The sequence below is a fragment of the Pongo abelii genome, chromosome 1, assembly GCF_028885655.2.
Source record: "Pongo abelii isolate AG06213 chromosome 1, NHGRI_mPonAbe1-v2.0_pri, whole genome shotgun sequence".
Taxonomy (NCBI): Eukaryota; Metazoa; Chordata; class Mammalia; order Primates; family Hominidae; genus Pongo; species Pongo abelii.
In genome coordinates, this window is record NC_071985.2 from 88932759 (window position 1) to 88952249 (window position 19491).

The 19491-nt window shown below is 44.8% G+C and overlaps 2 non-coding genes and 1 pseudogene across 2 annotated transcripts; 2 read left to right on the plus strand and 1 right to left on the minus strand.

The window, feature by feature from the left end:
- The first annotated feature begins 176 nt into the window (after positions 1-176).
- Positions 177-11030, plus strand: LOC103890980 (COMM domain-containing protein 6-like; annotated as a pseudogene).
- A 6291-nt stretch (positions 11031-17321) lies between these two features.
- LOC112130942 (U6 spliceosomal RNA) lies at positions 17322-17428 on the minus strand. Its single transcript, XR_002913111.1, has one exon. It is a non-coding gene; the product is annotated as a U6 spliceosomal RNA (small nuclear RNA).
- A 1510-nt stretch (positions 17429-18938) lies between these two features.
- Positions 18939-19011, plus strand: TRNAV-CAC (transfer RNA valine (anticodon CAC)). The gene has a single exon. It is a non-coding gene; the product is annotated as a tRNA-Val (tRNA).
- Positions 19012-19491: the final 480 nt, after the last annotated feature.

Below are 19491 nucleotides of genomic sequence, written 5' to 3' on the forward strand. Positions count from 1 at the left end.
TTCCTCAATCCAGAATCTGAGCAGGAAACGAATCTGGCCAAAGCACGTGGTTGGATTTTCCTGACCCAGTGCTTCGAAAAGGCCAGACCTCACCTCTGCTCCGCCTGCCCCCACTCTTGGATCCAGCAGCCTCACACTTCCCAGGCCTCTGCCCTGACATCTGCCTCCCTAGAAGGATGAAGAGCAGCAGCGCCTGGAATTCCAACCACCTGCCACAGTCTTGCATGGCACAGGTGAGTTTTGTGGGAGCTGGGGTGGGGTGGAGAGTAGACAATGTTTCTGGCATTTTCACAAATGGCCACTCTGATGCTGGCCTCTCGCTCTGTCCTGCCAGCAGGGGGTCAGACTAGGTGGTGGCCTGGGAGCAAATGGGGCATGAGCAATCAATGCTTCCTACCTATCTGGGCCCAGTGTAAAAGTGGGCAGTTAGAGGAGATGTCGACTTTAGATTCATCTCCTTCCTCATTAGCATAGTTGGTGAGTATTCCCTTCTGTCCTGAGAGATCTGGATTTGATCCCCCTGCCATTTAACTAATTTGTTACCACTTCACTTTTGTTTATTCATTTTATTTCCTGGCTTACAATTAACCAATTCATTACCATATAGATATATGGTTTTTATTTTACAAAAAATCTAAATGGATTATGTGTGGCATTCTTGACCTCACAAGCTCAGTAAAGGGTATTGGCTGGCTCTGAACTTCCCTAATGAGCCACCTTAAATACCTGGTGACAGCTGCCAGTGCAAAGGTCAAGGGCTGCTAATACCGGACTGCCTAGAACTCCATGATTTTAACTACTTTCAGGATTTCAAAGTGGGGGAAAGTTTTATTAATTACTAATACTATGACTGTGCTAATCCACCCATTCTAGATTTAGAATATTCCTGAGAGACTGCATGTTTCTGTGTCAAAATTAAATGTACTCAGGAGGCTAAGGCAAGAGGATCGCTTGAGCCCAGGAGTTTGAGAGCAGCCTGGGCAGCATAGCATAACATCTCTTAAAAAAAAAAAAAAGAAGAAGAAGAAGAAGAAGAAGAAATAGAGAGAAAATTAAACAAAAGTATGCATTAGTGATTCTCAACATGGGTGGGCCTAGTCCCCTTAAGGAGCATTTCAGAATTCCTCAAAGGACATCAGCCTTCACAGCCTCCCTACCCATCAGGTGCTGATGAGATTAGCAACCAGATGTTTGGCCTCCCCATTTGCTTCCCTTGAGACTTGTGGCTAGAGATATTAGGAGCTCACTACCATTCTTAATTTACCCCTTTGAGTAAACGATCAACATTTTTCTTTTAAACATGTATTTCAGGCCAGGTGCAGTGGCTCATGCCTGTAATCCTGGCACTTTTGGAGGCTGAGGTAGGCAGATCACTTGAGATCAGGAGTTCCAGACCAGCCTGGCCAACATGGTGAAACCCCGTCTCCACTAAAAATACAAAAATTAGCCAGGCATGGTGGTGCACACCTGTAATCCCAGCTACTTGGGAGGCTGAGGCAGGAAAATCACTGGAACCTGGGAGGCAGAGGTTGCAGTTAGCTTAGATCGTGCCACTGCACCCCAGCCTGGGTGACAGAGCAAGACTCTGCCTCAAAAAAAAAAAAAAAAAGATATATATATATATATATATATATTTCAGAAAGAAGTAATGATACTGGACTACAGAAGCATTACTGAGATGCTGTGGTCATCAGGCCAAGGGTCCTGGATGGGAATCTGTGGGGAGGCATTCCCCCATGCCCACAGTCCCCTCACTCTTTAGCGGGCGTATGGTTAGGTTTGATTCTTGACCAAGGTCTCAGGCTCAACTCATGTCTGTGTGCTTCAATATGGGTTCCTTTCCTTCCTTCCTTCCTACCTCCCTCCCTCCCTTTTCTTTCTTTCTGTATTGAGGCCAGAGTCTCACTCATTGCCCAGGCTGGAGTGCAATGGTGTGATCTCGGCTCACTGCAACCTGCGCCTCCCAGGTTCAAGCGATTCTCCTGCCTGATCTCCAGAGTAGCTGGGATTACAGGCACCCACCACCACGCCTGGCTAATTTTGTATTTTAGTAGAGACAGGCTTTCACCGTGTTGGTCAGGTTGGTCTCAAACTCCTGACCTCAGCTGGATCCACCCGTCTCGGCCTCCCAAAGTGCTGGGATTACAGGCGTGAGCCACGGTGCCCAGCCTATTGATCTGTCTTTGAATTCACTAATCTTGTCTCCTGCTGTGTCCAATTTGCTGTTAAACCCATTCAGAGAGTTCTGTTCTAGAAGTTTGTGTCTCTATTCCAAGTCTCTGTTGAAATTCTTCTCATCTACTTTCCATCTTTTCCTCTATTTTTAAAAAATAAAATTGTGATTATTTTAAAGTTCTTGCCTGTGAACTTAAACAATTGGATTTTATTTGTTTCTGCTTCTACTGTTTGCTTTTTTCTCTTGACCATTGGTCACATTTTCTTTCTCTTCATGTTTCCTAATTTTTATTGTATGCTGAACATTATGTAAAAAATAACTATAGAGGCCAGGCTGGTGACTCACACCTGTAATCCCAGTACTTTGGGAGGCCGAGGTGGGCGGATCATTTAAGGTCAGGAGTTCAAAACCAGCCTGGCCAACATGGTGAAACATGGTGAAACTCCATCTCTACTAAAAATACAAAAATTAGCTGGGCATGGTGTCATGTGCCTTTAATCCCAGCTATTCAGGAGGCTGAAGCAGGAGAATCACTTGAACCTCAGAGGTGGAGGCTGCAGTAAGCCAATATTGTGCCACTGCACTCCAGCCTAGGCGACAGAGCGAGACTGTCTAAAAAAAAAAAAAAAATATATATATATATATATATATATAGAGAGAGAGAGAGAGAGAGAGAGAATATATAGAGAGAATATATATAATCTATATATACAGAGAGTATATATATATATATATATATATATATATATATATATATAGCTTTTTTTTTTTCTTTGAGACAGAGTCTCGCTCTGTCGCCCAGGCAGGAATGCAGTGGCGCCATCTCAGCTTACTGCAAGCTCCGCCTCCTGTGTTCACGCCATTCTCCTGCCTCAGCCTCCCGAGTAGCTGGGACTACAGGTGCTCACCACCACACCCGGCTAATTTTTTGTATTTTTAGTAGAGATGGGGTTTCACCATGTTAGCCAGGATGGTCTCGATCTCCTGACCTCATGATCCGCCCACCTCTGCCTCCCAAAGCGCTGGGATTACAGGCGTGAGCCACCGCGCCCAGCCAAAAAAGCATATTTTTCTCTTTTTCTTTTTCTTTTTTTTTTTTTGAGAAGGATTCTCGCTCTGTCGCCCAGGCTGGAGTGCAGGGGCATAACCTCGGCTCACTGCAACCTTCACCTCCTGGGTTCAAGTGATTCTCCTGCCTCAGACTCCTGAGTAGCTGGGACTACAAGCATAAGCCACCATGCCCGGCTAATTTTTTTGTATTTTTTAGTAGAGATGGGGTTTCACCGTGTTGGCCAAGCTGGTCTCGAACTCCTGACCTCAAGTTATCCACTTGCCTTGGCCTCCCAAAGTGCTGGGATTACAAGCGTGAGCCACCATGCCCGGCCAAAATACATGTTTTTCTTGAGTTGTCTTTGTCTCATGGATTTGTAGGAGTAGTTTTGATATTATGTTGTGAATATCTTCACCCCAGTCAGTCCTCTTCTATTTCTCCCAAAAGATATTGTATACTTTCAATTTTTTTCCCTCTTATCACTCATGGGCACACAAAATTGATTCAATCATCTCCCTCAGTTTATTGCACTTTATTTATTTATTTATTTATTATTTATTTTGAGATGGGGTCTCACTCTGTCACTCAGGCTGGAGTGCAATGGCACGATCTTGGATCACTGCAACCTCCACTTCCCAGGTTCAAGAGATTCTCCTGCCTCGGCCTCCTGAGCAGTGGGGACTACAGGCATGCGCTGTCATGCCCGGCAAATTTTTGTATTTTTAGTAGAGACAGGATTTTGCCGTGTTGGCCAGGCTGGTCTCGAACTCCTGACCTCAAGAGATCCACCCGTCTCAGCCTCCCAAATTGCTGGGATTACAGGCATGAGCCACCCCGCCCAGCCCTATTGCTCATTATAATCATTGATTGGGTAAGATCCCTGTTCTGTTATATTGTCTCATTATTTTCTCCTCATCTCCCATTCTTACACCAATTCCTCTCCCCTAAAATGCACCCAGTTTTGTATATTTAGTCTGTTTTTTAAATATACATATTATTTCTAAAAATATTAGGCCAGGCACGGTGGCTCATGCCTGTAATCCCAGCACTTTGGGAGGCCCAGGCAGGTGGATCATCTGAGGTCAGGAGTTCAAGACCAGCCTGGCCAACATGGTGAAACCCCATCTCTACAAAAATACAAAAAAATTAGCCAGGCATGAAGGCAGGTGCCTGTAATCCCAGCTACTCAGGAGGCTGAGGTGGGAGTATCGCTTGAACTCAGGAGGGGGAGATTGCAGTGAGCCAAGATCGAGCCACTTGTACTCTAGCCTGGGTGACAAAGAGACTCCACCTCAAAAAAAAAAAAAAAAAAAAAGAATCTGGAGATATAAAACGTATCAGTGTTTGTGTATGTGAGAGTGTGTTTATTTAACAAAATGCAATATTGTATATTTGCAAAAATGGGTTTCTGCTATGAATTTTATGCTGTTTCCTACTCCCTTTTCACTGTTTTTGTGAAAACAGTGTATTTTTATTCTCTCTCTTTTGCATCAGTAAACCAAGCCTAAGTTAATCTATGCATTAGTGATGGACATCTGGACTGCCTCCGATTCTCACCATCACACACAGTCCTGTCATGAATATTCTGATACATGTCTCCTTATAGACCTAGGTGCTAGTTTCTCTTAGGTATATAGTTAGAAGGATTGCTGAGTCTTAAAGCATACAGTTACTTAAATACTTCCAGGTTGCTTCCCAATGTGCTGTACCTGTTTAATTCCCATCAGCAGGACATGAGACTTCCCATTTGCCTATGTTTTATTTTATTCTATTCTATTTTCTTTTTTTGAGACAGAGTCTCACTCTGTCACCTAGGCTGGAATGCAATTGCATGATCTCAGCTCACTGCAGCCTCCACCTCCCAGGTTCAAGCGACTCTCCTGCCTCAGCCTCCCGAGTAGGTGGGATTACAGGCATGCACCACCATGCCCAGCTAATTTTTGTATTTCTAGTAGAGATGGGATTTCACCATGTTCATCAAGCTGGTCTCAAACTCCTGACCTCAGGCGATCCACCCGCCTTAGACTCCCAAAGTGCTGGGGTTACATGCATGAGTCACTGTGCCCGGCCTCTCATTTGCCTATATGCTACCCAAGACATGACTTTCTAATGTTTACCAAAGATATAAATTGGTATCTCGCCATTTTAATTTATTTCCATTTCTCTGATTACTAGTGAGGTTCATCATTCTTCATATTTTTAGCTACTTAGCTTTCCCCTTCTTAAGTTGGAATATTCACATTCTTTACCCATTTTTTCTGTTAGGTTTCCTGTTGGGTATTTTTTTTTCTTTCTAATTTCAGAAGTTCCTTGTATATTCTAGAATCTAGCTATAAATCCCTTGTTTGTTTTAGACATCATATCTTCTCCTTGTTATTATCTCTTCGTCCATGATGTGCCTCATTGAAGTCTTTCATATCGAGTTGCTCTGATTCATCCATTTATTTTCCCTCTATGCTGTATGGTTTTACGATCTTCTATTTTAAAAATTCTTTCCCACCCCAAAGTAACAAAAACGTTATTCTGAATTTTTGTCTATTAGCTTCATGGTTTCATCTTTGACTTTTTGATATCTAATCTATTGGAAATTGATAACTGTGTGAGTTATAATCCAATTTTATTTTTCCAACATACTGTAAGTCAGTTTTCTTAAGATTATCCACTAAACAACTCATTAATTCAAATACTACATCATATATGAAATTTCCGTTCACACTCAGGTCTGTTTCTGGATTCTGTATTCTGTTCTATTGGGTACTTATTTATTCTTGTGTCAGTGCTACACAGTTTTTAAAATTTACTATGGCTATTATCTTTTTTTTTTTAAATAGAAATGAGGGTATCGCCATGTTTGTTGCCCAGGCTGGTTTCAAACACCTGAGCTCTGAAGGGGGCTAGCCCCTCTGCACCTGTGGGTATTTCTCCTCAGGTGGGACGAGAGACTGAGAAAAGAAATAAGACACAGAGACAAAGTATAGAGAAAGAACAGTGGGCCCAGGGGACTGGCGCTCAGCATACAGAGGACCTGCACTGGCCCTGGTATCTGAGCTCCCTCAGTATTTATTGATCACTATCTCTACCATCTCAGATAGGGGGAGGTGGTAGGACAATACGGTAATAGCGGGGAGAGGGTCAGCAGGAAAACATATGAGCAAAGGTCTCTGTGTCATAAATAAGTTTGAGGAAAGGTGCTGTGCCTTGATGTGCATGTACACAAACATCTCCGTGCATTAAAGAGCAGTATTGCCGCCAGCATGTCTCACCTCCAGCCCCAAGGCGGTTTTCTCCTATCTCAGTAAATAGAACGTACAATCGGGTCTTACACCCAGACATTCCATTCCCAGGGACGAGCAGGAGACAGATGCCTTCCTCTTCTCAACTGCAAAGAGGCCTTCCTCTTTCACTAATCCGGCTCAGCACAGACCCTTTAAGGGTGTCAGGCTGGGGGACGGTCAGGTCTTTCCCTTCCCACGAGGCCATGTCTCAGGCTATCACATGGGGAGAAACCTTGGACAATATCTGGCTTTCCCGGACAGGGGTCCCTGCAGCCTTCCACAGTTTATGTGTCCCTGGGTACTCGAGATTAGAGAATGGCGAAGACTTTTACCAAGCATACTGCCTTCAAACACTTTTTTTAACAAAGCACATCCTGCACAGCCCTAAAATCCATTAAACCTTGAGTCAATGGCCAGGCGCTGTGGCTCACGCCTGTAATCTCAGCACTTTGGGAGGCCGAGGCGGGCGGATCACAAGGTCAGCAGATCAGGAGATCCAGACCATCCTGGCTAACACGGTGAAACCCCGTCTCTACTAAAAAATACAAAAAATTAGCCGGGCGTCGTGGCCGGCGCCTGTGGTCCCAGCTACTCGGGAGGCTGAGGCAGGAGAATGGCGTGAACCCGGGAGGCGGAGCTTGCAGTGAGCCGAGATCGCGCCACTGCACTCCAGCCTGGGAGACAGAGCGAGACTCTGTCTCAAAAAAAAAACAAAAAAAAACCTTGAGTCAACACAGCACCTGTCTCTGGGGCACAGGGTTGGGGCTATGGTTACAGATTAACAGCATCTCAAGGCAGAAGAATTTTTCTTAGTTTTTCTTAGTACAGAACAAAATGCAGTTTCTTTTTTTTTTTTTTTTTTTTTTTTTGAGACGGAGTCTCGCTCTGTCGCCCAGGCTGGAGTGCAGTGGCGCGATCTCGGCTCACTGCAACCTCTGCCTCCCGGGTTCAAGCGATTCTCCTGCCTCAGCTTCCGGAGTAGCTGGGACAACACGTATGCGCCACCATGCCTGGCTAATTTTGTATTTTTAGTAGAGACGGGGTTTCACCATGTTGGTCAGTCTGGTGTAAACTCCTGACCTCAAGTGATCCACCCACCTCAGCCTCCCAAAGTGCTATGATTACAGGCGTGAGCCACCGCTCCTGGCCAGAGCTTGTAGATTTTTTTTTTTTTTTTTTTTTTTTTTTTGACAGTCTCGCTCTGTCACCCAGGCTGGAGTGCAGAGGTGCGATCTTGGCTCACTGCAAGCTCTGCCTCCCAGGTTCACGCCTCAGCCTCCCGAGTAGCTGGGACTACAGGCACCCACCACCATGCCCGGCTAATTTTTTTGTGTTTTTAGTAGAGACGGGGTTTCACCGTGTTAGCCAGGATGGTCTCCATCTCCTGACCTTGTGATCCGCCCACCTCGGCATCCGAAAATGCTGGGATTACAGACATGAGCCACCACGCCCAGCTGAGCTTGTAGATTTTCAATGGAAACTGGGTTTGGCTGTGAGCTGTGACAGTTGCAGATCTCTTAAGTATCCTTATGTTGCAGTGATGCTAAAAGTGGCACTCATTCAGGCCGAGTAAAGACCAAGTCCTTTGAAATGACAATTCCACAGTTTCAGAATTTCTGCAGACAATTCAAGGAGATTGCTGCAGTTATTGAAACTATGTGAAACGGATTATTTGGTTGATAAATTACTATCATTCTAAAGTCATGGACTTCACTTTCTGCAACAAAACCGCATAAGAATGAAATATTTATTGAATGAAAATTGCACTTTTTTTTTTTTCTTTTTTTTTGAGATGGAGTTTCACTCTTTGTTGCCCAGGCTGGAGTGCAGTGGCATGATCTCGGCTCACTGCAACCTCTGCCTCCTGAGTTCAAGCGACTATCCTGCCTCAGCCTCCTGAGTAGCTGGGATTACAGGCGCCCACCACCACACCCCGCTAATTTTTGTATTTTTAGTAGAGATGGGGTTTCACCATGTTAGCCAGGCTGGTCTCGAACTCCTGACCTCAGGTGATCCGCCCACCTTGGCCTCCTAAAGTGCTGGATTACAGATGTGCGCCACTGCGTCCAGCTGTTTTTCCATTTTTAAAAATAATTTTAAAAATTCAGACCAAAAAAAAAAGATAATAACGGCCAGGCTCATTGGCTCACAGCTGCAATCCCAGCACTTTGGGAGGGTGGGTGGATCGCTTGAGCTTGTGGAGGAAAGAAAGAGAGATCAGACTGTTACTGTATCTATGTAGAAAGAAGTAGACATAAGAAACTGCATTTTGGGCCAGGTGCCTTGAAGGTGCCTTGAACCCAGGAGCTGAGAACATGCTAAGGAAGGAGACCACTACTACTCCTGCTGCCCTCCTCCCCCACCATCTTGCCTAGTTCACAAGACAGGTGGAAAGAGAGAAAGCAAAAAGTTGGAAAAAAAACAAAAGATAAATAGCCAGACAACCTTGACACCACCACCTGGCCCTAGAAGTTAAAAAAAGTTATAATAATAACATCAACCCCTGACCTAAACTACTTGTGTTATCTATAAATTCCAGACACTGTATGAAAAAAGCACTGTAAAACTTTTTGTTCTGTTAGCTGATGCATGTAGCCCCCAGTCACGTTTCCCACACTTGCTCAATTTATCATGACCCTTTCATGTGGACTCCTTAAAGTTGTAAGCCTTTAAAAAGGCCAAGAATTTCTTTTTCGGGGAGCTCAGCTCTCACAGTGCAAGTCGGCCGACGCTCCCGGCCGAATAAACTATTTCCTTCTTTAATCCGGTGTCTGAGAAGTTTTGTCTGCGGCTCGTCCTGCTGCATTTCTTGGTTCCCTGACCAGGAAGTGAGGGGATTAATGGAAGGTCAAGCAGCCCCTTAGGCAGCTTATGCCTGCCCTGTAGAGCATCCCTGCGGGGGACTCTGGCCAGCTTGAGCCATGCAGATCCTGAGAGCGCTCCGGGTAGGTATTTGCCCTGGTGGAACGCCTTGTCAGAGCAGTGCACAGCAGGCCCCCGCAGAGGATCAATGCAGTAGCTGAACACCGGGAAGGAACTCACACTTTAAGTCCAGATATCTAAAACTTGGTAAGACTGGTCTTTGGAACTTGCCCACTCCATTTGAGTGGAAGCATGGCCTGATCACCCACGGCGTGCCTGTACCAGCACTTTGGTTTTTGTTTTTGACTTGAATTGCTTGATTCTTTGGTTTTAGTTTTGATTTTGACTTGACTTGAATTGCTTGATAAACAGGCGTGCCTTTATTGGCACTTTGGTTTTGGTTCTGATTTTGATTTGGCTTAAATTGCTTGATGAACAGGTGTGCCTTTAACAACACTTTGGTTTTAGTTTTGATTTTGATTTAGTGTGAATTAGACGAGTGAGTGACCTTTTACCCTTTCCTTCTTGTAGTGTGAATGTTGTTTTGTCTCGAGAGAAAAATAGCTCAGACACAAAGTAAGCCCACTCTGCTAGGAACTGCGTTAAAAAAATTTCAAAAAGAAAAATAAAAGGAAAGTCATCAAATCATCAAAACTTACTCTATTAAAATGCATGTTACAGAACCTTAAGAAAGGTTTTGCAGGAGATTATAGAGTTAAGTTAACCCCCTAGAGGTTAGGAACTCTGTGTGAATTAGAATTGCCCTCTTTTGGTGGTGGATGGCCCACGGAAGGAACTATAGACAGGGAACAATTGGCCCTGTATTTAAGGTGGTGTCAGGGGTCAGAGGACAGCCAGTGTACCTAGATCAAATTCCTTTATATTGACTCATGGTTAAATATAATATAGACAAAACCAGCATAAATTTAGCCCTGTTTAACAGCTTATTGCAAAAAAGCCAAAAGTAAAAGTAAGAGCAGCTTCACCAGCAGACAGAGTTAAAAAGGGAGTCCCAGAAACAGCAAAAGAAGCCAGTTTTGCAGGAGCCACCAGAGATAATAGAAATTATTTCTCCATATGTCCCAGCCTACCCCCCTTTACCAAGGCCAACAGCCCCCTCAGAAACGAGATTCAGGAGCTAACAGGCCCCAGGTCTCACCTCAAAGGGGAGGATCGGAGCCTCAAGAGGCCAAGGAAGGAGGTCAAGATAGTCAAGTGGGCTGTCTCAGATCTGGTCTTGCTCGAGCTATGCAAATGCCTCTCAGGAAGATGCGAGGACCTGTCTATTATAATGACCAGGCCCACATCCAGAGGGGCAACAGACTTTCATCTATCAGCCCTTTTCAACCATTGATCTACTAAACTGGAAACACCCTGAACCTGCCACCTTGCTCCCGGCAGCTAGAGCCCTTAGAGCATAACTGTGTAGAGGTGTTGGACTCAAGTTTACTCTAGCAGACCTGACCTCTGGGACCAGCCTTGGGCATCAGTAGACTGGGAGCTATACAGCTTCATCAATCCACAAGGAGAGAGCTATGCAGAATATGCAGTGGTAACCCTGGACGCTGTCATTAAGCTGAGCTCATTGCTTTAATTCGGGCCTTAGAACTCAGTGAAGGTAAGACTGTAAACATTTACACTGACTCTCAGTATGCCTGTTTAACCCTCCAAGTGCACGAAAAATTATATAAAGAAAAAGGCCTGTTAAACTCTAGGAAAAAGGGGAAAAAAGACCCAGAGAATGCAACCCAGCTTCAGTGTTTGTAGAGGTACTGAGAAGCACTTCTGCAAAGGCTAAGAGTTGGTAGAAAAAAGCAAGTAATATAAAAAAGATTTCAGGAATGCTTCAAGGAGCTGATAAGAGCCTAAGTCAGTTTTATAAGAGACTCAATAAAGCATTCTGGCTTTACACCCCATTTAACCCTGAGGCTGCTGAAAATCAGTATACAGTGAATACTTCATTTGTAAAGCAAGCCTAGGGTAACAGCAAGCAGAAGCTGCAGGCATGAATACCACCTAGTCTATAAAAGTGGCCACCAAGGTGTATCTTAACTGCGACCAAGGAAGAAAACTGGGAAAGAGCAAAAGAAAAAGAAAGACTAAGTGTGAAAAAGAGAATCAGAAGGAAACAGGAGAGACGGACAGCAGTGCGCGGGGGCAGGGCCTGTGCCATTGCCCGGCCCCGCCAGCTGGCCATAGGAGCAGGAGAACTCAGAAAAAATAAAAAAAAGGAAATTAAAGACAAGAAAAAAAAAGCCAATCTGTTAGCAACAGCTCTTATAAAAAGAAAAATTAGCAATGTGAGAGGACGTGGACGTGGATGGAGACATGAAATAAGTCAAGTTAGGCAAGTATTCAAGAGCCAGACAAGGCTAGAGAGAGATTAATGTACGAGATGCAAAAAGAAAGGACACTAGAAGGGTAAATGTTCAGAAGGCAATAAAGGAAATGGCCAAGGCTGCAAGACAAAGAGGCCATCGGCCAAGGGCTGCTGCACCTTGGAGGAACCAAATACTGATCTGATCAGGCTGACAGGAGCTGAAGAATGTAAAGACTAGGGCAGACTAGGCACCTTCTCATTAGGCTCCCAGGAGCTGAAGAATGTAAAGACTAGGGCAGACTAGGCACCTTCTCATTAGGCTCCCAGGAGCCCATGGTCACATTAGAAATTAAAAGCAGCAAGATTCTGCCGTATCTGTATTCCAGTTTCTCACTGACAGCTAAGTCACTAGATAAAGTTACAAAGGCCGGGTGCGGGGGAGAACCCCTCCTCTAAGAAACTTAAACAGGACAAAGAGCCATACCTTGTGAAAACTTGCTTATAGACTTTACAGAACTGCCCGTGCTGAAGGCTATCGGTACATGCTAGTGCTTCTTTGCACCTTTTCAGGGTAAGTTAAAGTTTTCCCCACCAGGACAGAAAAAGTACAAGAAGTGACTAAAGTACTGTTAAAAGACATTATCCCCAGGTTTAGACTACCTCTAACTTTAAAGTTAGACAACAGGCCAGCATTTGTAGCTGAAATAGTGCAAGATTTAACAAGACTGTTAAAAATAAAATGGAAGTTACACACAGCCTATCAGCCACAAACTTCAAGAAAAGGTGGAACGCATGAACTGGACACTTGAGCAGCTACTGAAAAAAATATTGCCAGGAAATTCATTTAAGATAAAATCAGGTTTTTGCCTACGGTCCTCCTCCGAGTCAGGTGCATCCCCAACAAACAAACTAGGTATTTGCCCTATAAGATTTTGTTCGGTCGGCCACCCCCAAATCATAGGTCAAATTAAAGGTGACCTCCAGAAACTAAAGGAATTAACCTTAAGAAAGCAAATGCAGGCTTTAAAAATAGCCATACAAAGTGTTCATAATTAAATAAATGAAAATGCCTATAAGCCTGACACCCTTTAAATCTAGTGACTCTGTTTAAAGTAAAATCTAATTTTTCTAGGATCCATATAGCATGGGCCCTATACTGTAACCTTGTCCACTCCCACTGCTGTTAAAGTTGCAGGTGTTGTGTCTTGGATCCACCACAGTTGGCTAACACCAGCAGCTCAGGACAAGTAGCAGCCAGCAGGGCGCAGATTATCCAACCCTGCTAATCCTGAGATGAGACCAAACTGCTACTGAGGACGACAGCCGTGCTCTGGTCACTCCAGAGGCTGACCAGTCTGTGCACAGCTGAAGCTTGAGGAGACAACAAGCCCTGCTCTAGTCACACACCAGCAGCTGACTAGTCTACGCACAGCTGAAGCTTGAGGACTCCTCAAGCAAGTAAATGTAGTTAAAAATCTTAAGACTAATAGTTTTCCTGTAATACTAACTGTTTTCCTATTGTTCTGTCGCTGTATTCAACCTTTTTCCCAGTAAGGACCTCTTTTGTCCTTGCTGGATACGAATATGCTGTACATGGTTTTGTTGTTGTTACCCCCCCATAACCATGCTAGAAGAAACACCTATATAAGGTGTCCCCACTGTACACATACTACTTAGTCAGGAAACCCAGAGCCATCCAGCCCAGCAACAATTCCAAGTCTTTCAGTCATTCTTTAAACATATAAAGCAGAAGTTACCAGAACCTCCTCCTTTAGCAAAAAAAGAAAAAACCTATTTGCTCAGCTGGCTGAAAACATTGCTGGCAGCCTAGATGTTTCTTCATGTTATGTTTTAAAAAAGGCTAACATAAGAGACCAATGGCCTTGAGAAGCAAAAGAGTTAATGCCTCAAGATAACTTTAACTAACTCTTTCCCCAAACAGATGCCACAAGTTCAAGTGTCTGGCTCTTAAAAACTTCTATTATTAAAAAATACTGTGTTATTCTCTAGGAAAAAGCTTTTAAGACCCAGTAAAAAAAACTAACCTGCTTAGGACATGACAAAGTTGATACATGTGCATATACAGGTTTAACACAGGTTTGATCCTAGGTCTTTATTTAGAAAATAGTTTCCAGCTATAAAAAATGTAAAACCCTCACTGTAAGTGTATTACTAGTAATAGCAACTTGCTTGCTGCTCTCCTGTGTATTATGCTTGCTCCTTCAAATGATAAAAGTTTTTGTAGCTACCATGGTTCGTCAGAAAACTTCAACACAAGTGTATTACATAAAACATTATCACTCTGTCTTGCAAAAAAGACTCAAAAAGTAAAAATAAAAGTGAGAACTCCCACTAATTAGTGAAAATTCTCAAAGTGGGGGATAAAGAAGGAGACCACTACTACTCCTGCTGCCCTCCTCCCCCACCATCTTGCCTAGTTCACAAGACAGGAGGAAAGAGAGAAAGCAAAAAGTTGGAAAAAAACAAAACAAAAGTAAGATAAATAGCCAGACAACCTTGACACCACCACCCAGCCCTAGCAGTTAAAAAAAGTAATAATAATAACATCAACCCCTGACCTAAACTACTTGTGTTACCTATAAATTCTAGACACTGTATGAAAAAAGCACTGTAAAACTTTTTGTTCTGTTAGCTGATGCATGTAGCCCCCAGTCACGTTTCCCACGCTTGCTCGATTTATCACGACCCTTTCATGTGGACCCCTTAAAGTTTTAAGCCTTTAAAAAGGCCAAGAATTTCTTTTTCGGGGAGTTCGTCTCTTAAGACGCAAGTCGGCTGACGCTCCTGGCCAAATAAACCTCTTCCTTCTTTAATCCGGTGTCTGAGGAGTTTTGTCTGTGGCTGGTCCTGCTACAGTGCCACTGCACTCCAGCCTGGGCAACAAAGAGCAAAACTCCATCTCAAAAAAAAGAAAAGAAAAGAAAATCTACAAGCTAGTTGGTGACCTCGGACTTAGCATCCAGTGGCAGCTCACTGGACTCCTCCATGGGAGGTGTCTGGAGCTGGCACTGTGGACTCGAGCAAATGCTTCCCCACTCCCCCAGTTATCAGTTACAATGAGCCTCCTTATTCTCTTTTGTCAAAATTCCGTAGATTATCCATGGACTTATGCATTCATATAAATTTTACAATCAATTGTCAAGTTATATAAGCCATTCTGTTGATATATTGATATCGCATGGGTCTTGCAGGAGAACATGGAGGAAATTCACATCTTTATAATACTAAATCACCTCATTTATAAATAAGGTAAATCTCTTCACTTAATTAGTTCTCAACTTGCCCTTGAATAATTTTAAGTGTTTCTCAATACAAAGGTTATGTGCATTTATTCTGTGTCTTGTTCTTAAGCATGTTATGATTTTGTTCTATCATGAATGATATGTTATTTTCTCATATTTTCTAGGTGACTACTGCTGATGTGGTGGAAATTTCTGATTTTTTAATGTTGATTTTGTAGCCAGCAATCTTATTGAACTATTTTATTAGTTCTAATAGTTTACTAATTCTGCTTCATTTTCTATGTAGCTAATCAAAACAAATGTGCCTCTTTGAGAAACTATATAGCACCAAGGTTAAAAGGTGAAATCTGGAAGCCATAAAAACTAGTTTCAAAACTGTAGTTAATTCCTCTACTTCCTTTCCACATTACAAATTTAATATCCAATTTTCTTGCCCGAGACTAGACTCCTCTACTGAAGACTCATTTTATAACATTCCTTATCTTCCCATCATCACCACCCCATCTACACCACAAAGGAAGAAATCCTTTGCCCTATTGCCTCCTGCTGCCATAAAATTATATATTATGGGATATCAGAGTCTTTTTTTTTTTTTTTTGAGACAGAGTCTTGCTTGGGGTGCAGTGGCACCATCTTGGCTCACTGCAACCTCTGCCTCCCAGGTTCAAGCAATTCTCATGCCTCAGCATCCGAGTAGCTGGGATTACAGGTACCTGCCACTATGCCCAGCTAATTTTTGTATTTTTAGTAGAGACAGGGTTTCATCATGTTGCTCAGGCTGGTCTCAAACTCCTGACCTCAGGTGATCCACCCAGCTCAGCCTCCCAAAGTGCTGTGATTACAGGCATGAGCCACTGTGCCCAGCCTCAGAATCTCAAGAAGGAGAATGTGGTGGAAGATACTGAGCAACGGGATAGTAAAGAGTTGGGGACAGTGTTAAGTTTTATAAGAAATTAGGGATACGAGAAGCTCTAAGAGCCAAGATTTGGGTTATTCATCTCAGAATGGGGAAGGAACCTCAGCTTCATGATGGTAAAAAATTCCACCACCTCTGCCCAGAAAAAGGTGATTCACATCCTGATATCACTGTGTACTCAGGGAAATAGCTCCCTACAAGGCATTGCATTAGGGAGAAACTATGGTGAGGAACAGTGATGAGCAGGGCATGAAGAGTGATTGTCCTAAGCCAGGTATGATGTCATGAGGGTGAACTCTAGGACCTCCTGTCCTTCAGGACGGTCCCACAGTCTCACTGACCACTGAGGCCAGATGCATAAAAGCTTTGCCTTCCCAGAGACTGATCGGGGAAAAGGTACTGGCACAGACTCTTCAGTTCCTGGCAGGGACAGGCAGAGACTAGCCCACATTGAAAGTGGCCTCTTTCAATGTGGGGATGATGGGAGCATCCTTGTGTCCTGGGCTACCCTAGGTCTCGTCTGATCTTGCATAGTGAAAGCTACTCATGAGAGAACTCCATTAGCCGGGAAGCCCTTAGAGTGGAATCTTTCCTAACATTGACTCCAGTTTCTGGAAGTATATGCCATTCTTCTCCATTCTCTGAAGCACTGTGGGCTTACCCTCTGAAGAGAATGTTTGTTGGTTGCCACCTTAGCATTACAACATCCCATTGCCTTCTTAGGGGCACCCTGAATTTGTCAGCCATAGAGTTTGAGTAGGATTAATCTTACCCCAGACCTCAGGAGTAGGCCCTAATGATTTAAACGAAGCAGCATATCCCATCCCTGTTACACGATAATGAGTTCTCCAAGAAGTACACACTTTTTTCTGCTGGCTGTGAACACGGGAACCTGTAGCCCAAGTTGCTCATGGTGGGCACTTTGAAAACATGAGTAGAGAGCCTGCCCCAGAATGGAGTCCACATTGAAGAAGAAGGACCAAGAGAAACCAGATACTTCTTTATTATTATTATTATTAATTGAGATGGAGTCCCACTCTGTTGCCCAGGCTGGAGTGCAGTGGCACAATCTTGGCTCACTGCAACTTCCACTGCCTGGGTTCAAGCAATTCTTGTGCCTCAGCCTCCCACGTAGCTGGGACTACAGGTGTGCACCACTATGCACGGCTAATTATTTTGTATTTTTAGTAATACCAGGCTGGTCTTGAATTTTTGACCTCAGGTGATCTGCCTGCCTCTCTCTATCTCCCAAAGTGCTGGGATTACAGGCGTGAGCCACCGCGCCTGGCCCAGAGACTTCTTTGAGCCTTGTATGAAGACTTACTGAAGCCCAGATCTACCTAGGATTGTGAGGCAATATTTTCCCTTTATTATTTAAGCCAATTTTTTGATAAAGTGCCTTAACCTGATAAACTATTATCTGTCTAGCATTCAGTCCGTTGGACATTTCTTTTAAAAAAAAAAATGGAACAGTTCATGAATTTGTGCATCAACCTCGCACAGGGGCCATGTTAATCTTCTCTGTATTATTCCAATGTTAGTATATGTGCTGCCGAAGTGAGCACCATTGAACATCTCTGATGTCTTTCTACATTCTGCACAGCCTCAACCTGTAACCAGGTGCTTCTCTTTTGCTCTCTCACTACCACCCCCAACTCCTTAACTCTCCTCCTTTGCTTATTCATCCCACAATCCACCTTCTCCTCTAGGTTCTTGCCAGATTAGAGCTCCTGGCGCAGTCAGCCAGCATTGTTCCATGCTAGCCCCTGGACATTTGTATCATACAACAGCACGTAAGTCTTCACTGCTGCCTTGGTAATTCTCTCATCCTTCTCTTCTTAATTTTCTTCTTTTTTTTTTTGACGAAGTTTTGCTGTTTCATCCAGTCTGGAGTGTAATGGCGCGATCTCGGCTCACTGCAACCTGAGCCTCCGGGTTCAAGCTATTCTCCTGCCTCAGCCTCCCGAGTAGCTGGGATTACAGGCGCGCGCCACCACGCCCAGATAATTTTTGTATTTTTAGTAGAAATGGCGTTTCACCATGTTAGACAGGCTGGTCTGGAACTCCTGATCCTAGGTGAGATCCGCCCGCCCCGGACTCCCAAAGTGCTGGGATTACAGGCGTGAGCCACCGCGCCCGGCCTCTTCTTAATTTTCCAAAGCGTTTGTCATATGGCATCCCTAAACCATCTCCTCTTCCTACCTCCTCAGATAATTTCACCCGCAGCAGTGGAAAAGATGAAGTCATTCGACATCAGCTGTCACTCTACACAGCTATCTTGGGGTTCTACCTACAGCGGTATCTTGAGTCCCTCCAGGAATACTCTCCACGGTCTCTTCCCTCTTCATTTGCTTCCTCGGACAATAATAAGGTGTAGTCCCACTAAGCGAGATACAGCCTGAGAACATCGGGGTCGCAGACTCTCCTTAACGTTAGGTAGCGCTTCCATCTTACCCAAGTTCAATTTACCTAGCTTCAGTCTCTTCATCTTTAAAACACGTTTAATACTTTGCTCGTGGCACTGTTGTAAAACTAGTTAAACAAGAGAATGTGAAAATGCTTCTAAATTCAGTGCTGGGCAAACATAAGGCGTATTTTGTTCCAAATATAAGCTGGTTTCCCTTGACCCGGCCAAGTCTGTTCCCTAGGTCTCTTCTACTCCGTTTTTCTCCAGTTCCCGGGGGCGGGCGGGGGGCTCTCAGTGGCGGTGGTGGCCTGGCCCCAGGGCGTCCACGCTCCCCGCCAAGCACTCCTTAGGGACCCGACAGGATCAGGAAAACTCCACGACGAGCATTCGGGGACGCCTGGAGCCCTGTCCCACTATCTCGGGGCTCTGGCTGCAGCCCTGACTGCGCCGGAGGTTTCCTGAGGAAGCACCATCGAGTTCACCCCTGTGCCCTCGGTCGTGACCCCCCGCGAGCAGCCCAGGCCTTACCTGCTTTGCTGGCTACTTCCCTACGCGCCCCGATCCCGAAGCTGTGGGTGGCCCGCCCGGTTACTTTTCTCGTGGGTCAGGGACGCAGTGGTGAGCCTCTGACTTTTGAGAGTCATTTGTGGAAAACGGCTTACCGAGTGGTTTCCGTAGTGTAGTGGTTATCACGTTTGCCTCACACGCGAAAGGTCCCCGGTTCGAAACCGGGCGGAAACAAAGCGGTAGATGTTTTTGTTTCTTTCCTTCTCCATGTCCTTTCGAATTTTACATAAGAATCCGCCAAGATTGCAGTGAGATCCCGGAACTCTAGGTCCGAGGAGAGTTGGAAGGACTGAAGGGCAGACCAGAGGAGCCCAGCGGCTCTCGACAATGGGCTCGGAGCGGGCGGCGCCCCTGGCGGCTGTGGGCGACTTGGTCCCTCCGGAGCCGTGAGGTGAGACCTTTTGACATCAACAGGCACCGTGTCGCGGTTCTGCCCCGTCAGTTTTAGTGTCTTTTCTGACACCCAGAAGGCACTTCGGACACACTGGGAACCGGAAATGGAGGCTCAGTGAATGAAGTCCTCACTTCCGACCTGGACCCCTGAGGAGCAAGTTGTGGTTCAGGGTCTAGTCCTGAACGGCCGGTCCTTTTTTCAGACCCTGCTCAGGCTCTGGCTCCGGCTCCGGCCTCTTCGGCTGAGACTGCGACGGGTCG